We start from the raw sequence: 8,530 nt of genomic DNA on the forward strand, positions 1-8,530 counted from the left end.
TGCTTGGTAAATGAAAGACTCATGTGGTCAGAAAAACTGAGAGAGAAATAGAGTAAAGAGAGATTCAAAGACAAAGAAAATTTTTAAATGATTTACAGTGTGTTAAAAATATGTGCAGGCTAAAATTTGAAGTTCTTAAAGTTAAAAAAAGGAAGAGAGTTGTTGGGTGTGGTAGTACACACCTGTAAACCCAACACCTGGGAGCCAGAGGGAGATTGACCTCTGTACCTTCAAGGTGAGGTAGCACACGCCTTTAATCCCAGTGCCTTGAAGGCAGAGACAAACAGATCTTTGTGAGTTCAATGTGTAGTAGCATACACCTTTAATCCCAATGCCTGAAAGGCAGAGAGAGGCAGATCTCTGAGACTTCAAGGACAGACAGGTATACAGAGTTATTCCAGGTCAAAGATACAGAGAACCTGTCTCAAAAGGCAAAAAAATAAAAAGGAAAAATAAACAAAATAGAGGTTAAATTGAAGCGCACAAAGATGGAAAATTCACAGCGAATTTTGATATTGTATGCTATTATGCTCTTTTTGAATCATTTGAATTTTGAGGCAGTAGCAATAGCTGCTCAAAGATGTTTCTTTATAAAAGCCGCTGAAATAATCCAACATAGATATTTTCAAAATGCCTTGACTTTGAAATTTGGATCTAAGGACATGATGCTTTGGAAAGGAGTTTCTATTTTGTTTTCACAGAGGGTGATAGTCTGTGGATGCCTCTATCCTAATATGGTAGGATGGACCACGCCCTACTTAAAGGTTGCTGTGAACACCTTTAAAAAATTGCTTCGCTCATCTGCCAACTGAGATAAATCAATAATGATGCCACCATTCAGCAGGAAGCATTTTGGAGAGAAAAAACTGCACCCACGTTCCCAAATATGGCTTATAAACGTTCTTTTACATTTAAAGTGGGATGTAATATAGATATGAATATTTGCATTAGTATAGATTTTGCTTTACTGATAGAGATTTTAGGTCAATTTTGTTATATGTATATGCATTTTTGATCTTAATTAAGGTATTTTGATTGTGTAGTTCATTTCAAAATATAATGTATATAGGTTATTAATGGATAATCATTAATAATAGTCAAGTTTGTAGTCATGCTAATTAGATTTTCTAGCTACATAGATATATATATATTTCAGTTAGATAGGCATTATTCATATCTCTCTAGACTACAAAATAGGCTATTTAATGTTTTAGTACCTTCGGGTTTTTCATGACAGTGAGACACTCTACTCTTGGCAGCACATATCTACTTCAGGAAGAAGATGGGCATCAAAGAGGATCCTTATGGAGTTTGATAGCCATTTGGGGAAGAAACTGCTCTTGCCTGGATTGTTGCATAAACTGTACACAGAAAACACTCAGAGAGAGGACTACTGAACTTGCCTAAAGGTGAGATGATCTTTTCGTGTTCCTGATTCAGGAAAGGGTCAGCAAAACATTCTTCAAGACAAGCAGATAGTGACTGCCTTTGAAATTTCCTGCTTCATGGAAATGTCTGCTGGAAACTATGGGCCTGTAGGCTGAGGATGGAAACACCAACGGTACAGAGGAACTTTGGGTGACTGTCCAGGCAGCGAGATGTCTCTGTCATTTCTAGAGTTTGAAAATGGCTTACTTTTTGTTTGCTTAGGTAATACTGTATTATTCTGGAGTCTCTGATGGAGTTGAAGAATAGATAGATAGTTATAGTTTTCCATTGTTATGATAAAAGATAAAATAGATATAAATATTGTAACAGTAATTCTTGCTTGATAACTGTTTAGTTCTATGTAATTTTCTATGTTAAAGTTAAAGATTCCATTCTTGTTTAAACAGAAATAGGAGTAATGATGGAGTATAGGTCATTGGTTAATTAAATAAAGAAACTGTTTGGCCTGAAAGGTTAGAACATAGGTGGGTGGAATAAACATAAGAGAATGCTGGGAGGAATAGGAATTGAGCTTAGAGATGCCATGCACCTCTCCCATGGGCAGAAATGGTAGCTCTGCACTCTGAGGCAGATGGCGATACAGCCAGCCACCAGGTCAGACATGCTAAATCTTTCCTTCTAAGCGCACCTCGTGCTGCAACATACATTATTAGACATGGGTTAAGAGGCTGAAAATAATGGGGCAGGCAGTGTTGAAATGAATAATTTTGTGTTGTTATTTCGGAGCATAACCTTACAAGGCGGCCCCATGGGGATGCAGCCCTGCTGCTCAAATTTCTACATCAAGGGGGAAATGGAAGAAGGGAAGAAAGAAGAGAGAGAGACAAGGAAGAATGGATGAATTCAATCATTCCTTGGAAAAATGAGGGAACCAATGAATGAGGAGACCTAGTAGGAAAAAATGTGCTGCATTCCCTCAGAGAGTCAGGTCAAATTAAGGATTGACAAGGTTTTCCACTAAGGAGGAGGCTTATTCCATTTTACCTTCTTTGTGCTCCAGGCCCACCCACAAGAGTGATGATGAGGACAGGGAGAAGAAGAGGAGAGGGTGTACCAGAATTCCCTGGTACAATTTCTCACCCAAATTGTAGCCAAATCACCTGACCTGGGACAGCTGATCTACATGCTGGACCCTAACTCCCAGTTTGACAACTCTAACATTTTAACCAAGTTTGTGAAGATGAAGGAACCAAAAATAGCCCAGTTACAGGATGGCAGGTTCCTTACAGGATGGGAGTCAGACATCAGTACCATACTGGAATTCGGCGGTTTGATGGGTGTGTGGGGTCTTTGCCAGACTCCACCTTGCATCATTGATTCCCTACTTTACTGATATTATGGAGTTCAGTGCATTCATCATATGTGTGCATGTCACACACTAGTGGGCATCATATGTACATGTTTATCCTGTGTGTGGGTGAGTGTGTTCATGAGTTTTATAGCCCAAGTACTACAGAACATGATCAATGAAAGGGAACACTGTTTTCCAGATATGGCAGGGCAATTATTTAAATGAACTGACAAGGGTTGGATGGCATGGGTAAGACCTATGAGAGTTCAAGGCATACCGAATCCAGGCATGACAAAGTAGGTGGCAGACAGAATTCTGGCAAAATTACGTAGGTAGCTTGATGTCCAACTTACTGGAGAAGAGCAACTGAGCGGAGACACTTTTCACTAAGCAACATGCTCTAGTGGAGATCAAACATCCTTTGACTTACAGCCAGTACGAATTAAACCATTCATCAAATGAAACCTAATTTTCTCTGATTTTGAGTATACATTTGTGTCCCTTCCTGATTAATCTACTCTTTATCCTCTTAAGTCCCAAAACCTCACGCTGATATCGGTCACATCTTTCCATTTGACATGGTTTTCCCTCAAGCTTCATACCGCCCCGAGATCATACAAATTTTTGTCCCCTCTCCACTGCTTCCTTGACAGCCATCTTGTCCTTTACCACACCACGCATGCCCAGTCCTTTACTCTCCAAGGGGAAAAGACCATAAATCCTGCTTTGTTTTGAGGCATGTATTTCTGTGATGCCCCATCCACCAAACACAATCCATCATTGACCAAATAACACAACATGTTAACAAATCTTTATTCTTTGAGAAAGAATAATCCATTGGAAAAGATACCAGGATTCATAGAAGACCTGAGGTATCTCTGAAAAAACACATTCCCAAAGAGAGAATTAAGTCTGCCCCTCAAAATTTGAGAATTTCCCTTTAACAGATCTTCACCAAATCATAGACATAGATATGGAAGTCATTATCAAACTTGATGAAATACACAGAAGGTTTGTTGGGAACTTGGCAAAAAATTTTACCTATCTCTTGGGTTCCATCTTTTTTGTTGTACTGCACTCTTTTGCCCTCCAAGGAATCCCTGCCTAATTCCAAAGTCACCTCTACTGGAGGACATTCAGGCGTGATGTGGAGGTTGCCTTCAATGGAATCATCATGATGGTGGTAAAGGTACAGGACCTTTCTCGTTGACAATGTAGAAACAGTTCGTTATGGTCTGTACCTCATCCGGGACCATGCCACTCCACTCTTCCTTAGAGCCTGGCATGATGTGGAGGTTGCCTTCCAGGTAGTCATCCAGGATGTGGTAAATGTACAAGACCGGATCTTTCTTGTAGGTAATATAAAACCAGGTCTTCATGATTGGCACCTCTTCTAGGACCATCCCGTTCCAGTCATTCTTAGAGCCATTTGTGCCCATGAATGTATGTTTCACTGCTCTGCGAACTATGGTGTTTGAGAGATGAGTGTCTGTCACCTGAGGAAATGGCACATTATTAGGCAGGCTCTTCAGGTTTAAAATCCTTTCATCACTATGAAGCTCCAAGCCATAGACACAATCAATCCCATCATATTTCAACAAATAGAGAGAGGGATATGTTGGCAGTTGATCTAGAATGATGGCTTTCCAATGGGTGACTGGTTCATTGGCTTCCTTCCAGCCATGAGAAATTCTGCGGCCAACAATATTCTCCAGGGCCTCAAAAGGCTTACTAAGTTTTTGCTTCTGGAGCGATGGCCCATTCTTCTTCTGGAGATGTGGCATGCAACTCATACTAAGAGGCATCTTCATCATGGCGGGAGACTTACTGAGGTAGGCCAGAGCACTCCTGTTCCACTCTCTCTTGGCTCTGTTTCTGTGCTTGGGCTTCATAGCTGCCAATCTCTGCATAGGAAGAACTCTTCAGTTTAAATCAGACACAATGTGGTTTCCTCCACCATAAGTGCCTGCAAGGATAAGAAGGTGAGGATGTGAGGTCAAGGCTCTTTTAAGGAATAACTTTGGAGCAGGTGAAAAAGGCAGGGCTGAATAGATTTGGATACCTAAATGGAATATGTTCTTAAGAAATTAATAGGAAAATTATCAAACTCTTGTCTACAGCTCAGTATATGTGTATCAGAGACATATTCCTGCTGCAAAATGCAATTGACCTCTACTGAGAAACCTACTTCCTGACTTACTACATCAAAGAGAGTGGAAGCTATGCCTATACCTAAAGTGAGAAAGAAATATCTGAACAGATGGCAAAGAATTCAAAGTACAGCCACTCCTCTCTTTACCACTCAAGCTACTGGTTAGTTGGCTGATCTGTAACCACCTGCCCAAGGTCATGGCACTCCAGTCCACTGGCTCTCTCTATTGTGTCTCCTGATCCAGATCCAGGTTGATTACATAAAGATATTCTGTATCTTCATTAGAGAAGTGAGTACTGTGAGTCAAACTGCCAAAAGAAAGAAACATTAATCTGTGCAACAGCACCTATTAGAAATAATTATCTTTTAAAACACATATGGACAAAGAGGATCTTTGCCATTTAAGTGGACTGAGGAATTGGACATTTTTAGCAAAGATAGAGTGGGGAGAATACCTGACATTAACCGTCCCCCAGCTATCAAATATAGGAGCTGTTAACGACATAAATTTTGGACCCAGAGCAGATTTGAAAGAAACCTTTCTTTGACTACAGAGGTCCTAGTTGCTTCCTAAAGATATTTACCAAAAGAAAATATCTTGGCTCTCTAGATTCCAACTTCTGGAAATTCGGTTGAACAGTTGTGGAGCCCAAGAGCTGAACTGACCTCCTCAGCCACCGTGAAGATAGTAAGCCCACCTTCACAGAAGACCAGTGCTTCATGTGGAACAGAGTTGCCACCCCCAACCAAAGCTTTGTGACATCATCAAGGCTCTGCTTATGTCATAAAACTCCTCCTAGCCAGGTTTCTTCCCTACTAACCCCCAGAAATATCCAGCATACAGGTCCTAAAATGCTGCTCATACAGCCCCATGAAGACCCAAAATAAAAACCCCAATCTTCTTCCCAATTACTTGAGTCATATTTTCCAAGTAACTCAACCCCTTTATGTGTTTTTTTTTTCTGTAAAATAATTTTTGGTCTGAGTCAAGAACTCACATGAATGTTTTTTTTTCCTAGCTCCAATGTCCTCATTGGTTATTTTCTATTGATTTTTCCATTGCTTCATAATAATAATTATCAAAATTTCCACTTCTCTTCCTCCTCCCACATTCTTCTTGCTCCGCAAATAAACCTCTCCACTCAAACACCAGTCCAAATAGAGGGCAGGGTACTTTGAGCTGTGGGAAGTCCAAGCCCACCCTTCATCCATCCAGATTTAGCAAGGTATGCATCCACAAAAAATATGATCACAAAATGCCAGTGTATGATATGCAGACAATTGCAAGTGCCATTATCTTTGGCTTCTCCGTCTGCCCCAATTGTCAGCCACATTCAGAGCTTCCAGTTTGATCCCATGTTCTTTCATTCCCAGGTCACTGGATTAGTTGAAATCCCCTTAGTTCAGGCACAGTGTCTCATAGTGTGGACCAAGCCCTTATATTCCTGACATCCTTGCTCTTTTTCTCCATCCATCTGCTCTTCCACTGGAGCTTGGAAGCTCCATCTAGTTTTCTGATTTTGACCCTGACTTGATCTCCATCATTTGCCAAACAAAAGTTCCATGGTGGTTTTCAAGATAGTCAGTCATCAGTCTGACTATGGGACAAGGCACACATAGTTCCTAGGGACATGTCACAGTGCAGTCAACTTCTCCTCCCTGCTTAAGTACCTAGAGAGGGTCACCCTATGGCCTTCTGAGAACCACTCGAGAGATATCGATCATGACATCCCCAGAATGGCCCCATAAATTGAGATATCATCAGTGTATGTGCATTAACTTGTGTGTGTTTGTGTGTGTGTATTTAAATCACAATAACAAATGGATTGTAATATTGAAGTTTCTACTCATCTTGAGAAGAATATTTGCTACAGAAACACTCTCACAGTAATAGTGAGAGTGTAAACTACCTAAGAAAGGAGAAATAACTGGAGGAAACCCCCAGGAGTTAGGCTCAGTGTCCCAGGAATTACGCCCAAGGAAAGTCAATGAACTCAGTGATGGAAGATAAAACCCAGCCTAAATAAAAGCCTAAATCATTTAGGTGGAACATGAGATACTCTTACAACAGTTACAAGAGGTCTAAAATGCCTGGACTGGAACATAAGGGGAACACAATTACGTGGAGCTGAGAGTGCATGGCAAAACTGATTGGATCTGGCAAAAATTATGTAAGCATACCAAGGAAACCACCAGTGGGACAAAACCCTAAGAAATCTGTATGACAACATATCATGTTGAACATAATGAGATTTATAGACAAAGGAAAGATCTTAATTATGTCACTGTCACACAGGTGATGATGAACCAGTTCCATCGTAGAGTGACTCCCTGCTGTGTTTAAGATAACCTGTCAATTCTGTCTAGTCAGTTACAAGGAAATTTGCATTAATTGCACAGATTAACTATCAGCATCATTTACTGCACAATCAAAGGCAAGGCAAAGAAATCATAGACATGTTGTTGAATGCTGATGATGTTATTGGGAGTTTTGATGGGTTTTGTTCTTAAAGGGAAATCATCGGTGACTCTCATGCATGAAGCAGATCCTTTCTCTGTGATGTTTCCTGAATAGCCACTGAGATAGCAGCCCATTGAGTTGTGGTCTCTCTCTCTTTTAAAAAGCAACTTCTACCTTCAGCTTGATCTCTTGCTTGAGCTTCCCTTCCGGCTACTAGGCTCCTTTTCTGATCCTGCAGAGGGCTTTTGTAAGGGATTGTGATCTCTAAGTTTTGCCCCTTTCAAGAACTAATCATTCTATTAATCACAATTCTAAACTGCTGTGGGAGTTTGTTTGTGACTTATGCCTTCACATGTGATACAAGCGACCTGTGTGTATAGGGTCTTCTCTCTGTTCATGTGGGGAAGGCATGGCAGCAGGAGTAGATGGCTGCTCATTCTCTGTAAGGAAATCAGTAAACAGTGGGCACCAAGTACAAGGATGTCCTGAAATATTAAGTCTTGTCCTTTCAAGGCCCCAAAGCCTCCAGCTAGGTTCAGGGTCACGACAATCTCCAAAACCCACCGAGCATGAAGTATTCAGAACAAGAAGCCTGTGTGTGCCATATCACATAAATTCATCGTGAGTACACCAATCTGGTTTTTTTTTAATTCTAAATTATTTTGTCCCATCAGAACGATCTATATTACCAATTAACCAAATTTGCTGCATCTTAGGTGTCCTAGAATTGCTTTAAATTGTTGCTGGGACAGTCTTACAAACCTTCCTGTGCTGTTATGAGACCTTAAGGGGACAGCACTTATTTCAGAAATCAAAGGCAGTTGGGTTCAATCCTATGGTTAGCTGTTAGCTAGACATGGGAAGGATGGATTTGACTAAGAAAGGGAGACAGCATACATGGAGGCAGGTAACCTTTCCTTTGCAAAATGACCCATTTTGAGGCCTTACTTCAGGCTCTTTTCTTCTCCTAATCTTGTTTTTTTTTTTATTAGTTTAGGAGAAGAATTAAAACTCCATTTACAGTATCCTCGAACCCGAATGAGTTAAGTATGTGTGACCAACTTGATGTCTGCCTGTCTGTCAACAGGGCCAGAGTTCAGGGGCATCTGATGCATAGCACAGGAATGTCAGCCATCAATCTCTGGTCCACCTAACTCTACAGCATTAGAGTTGTCAT

This window comes from Microtus pennsylvanicus (assembly GCF_037038515.1).
Source record: "Microtus pennsylvanicus isolate mMicPen1 chromosome Y unlocalized genomic scaffold, mMicPen1.hap1 SUPER_Y_unloc_3, whole genome shotgun sequence".
Classification (NCBI taxonomy): Eukaryota; Metazoa; Chordata; class Mammalia; order Rodentia; family Cricetidae; genus Microtus; species Microtus pennsylvanicus.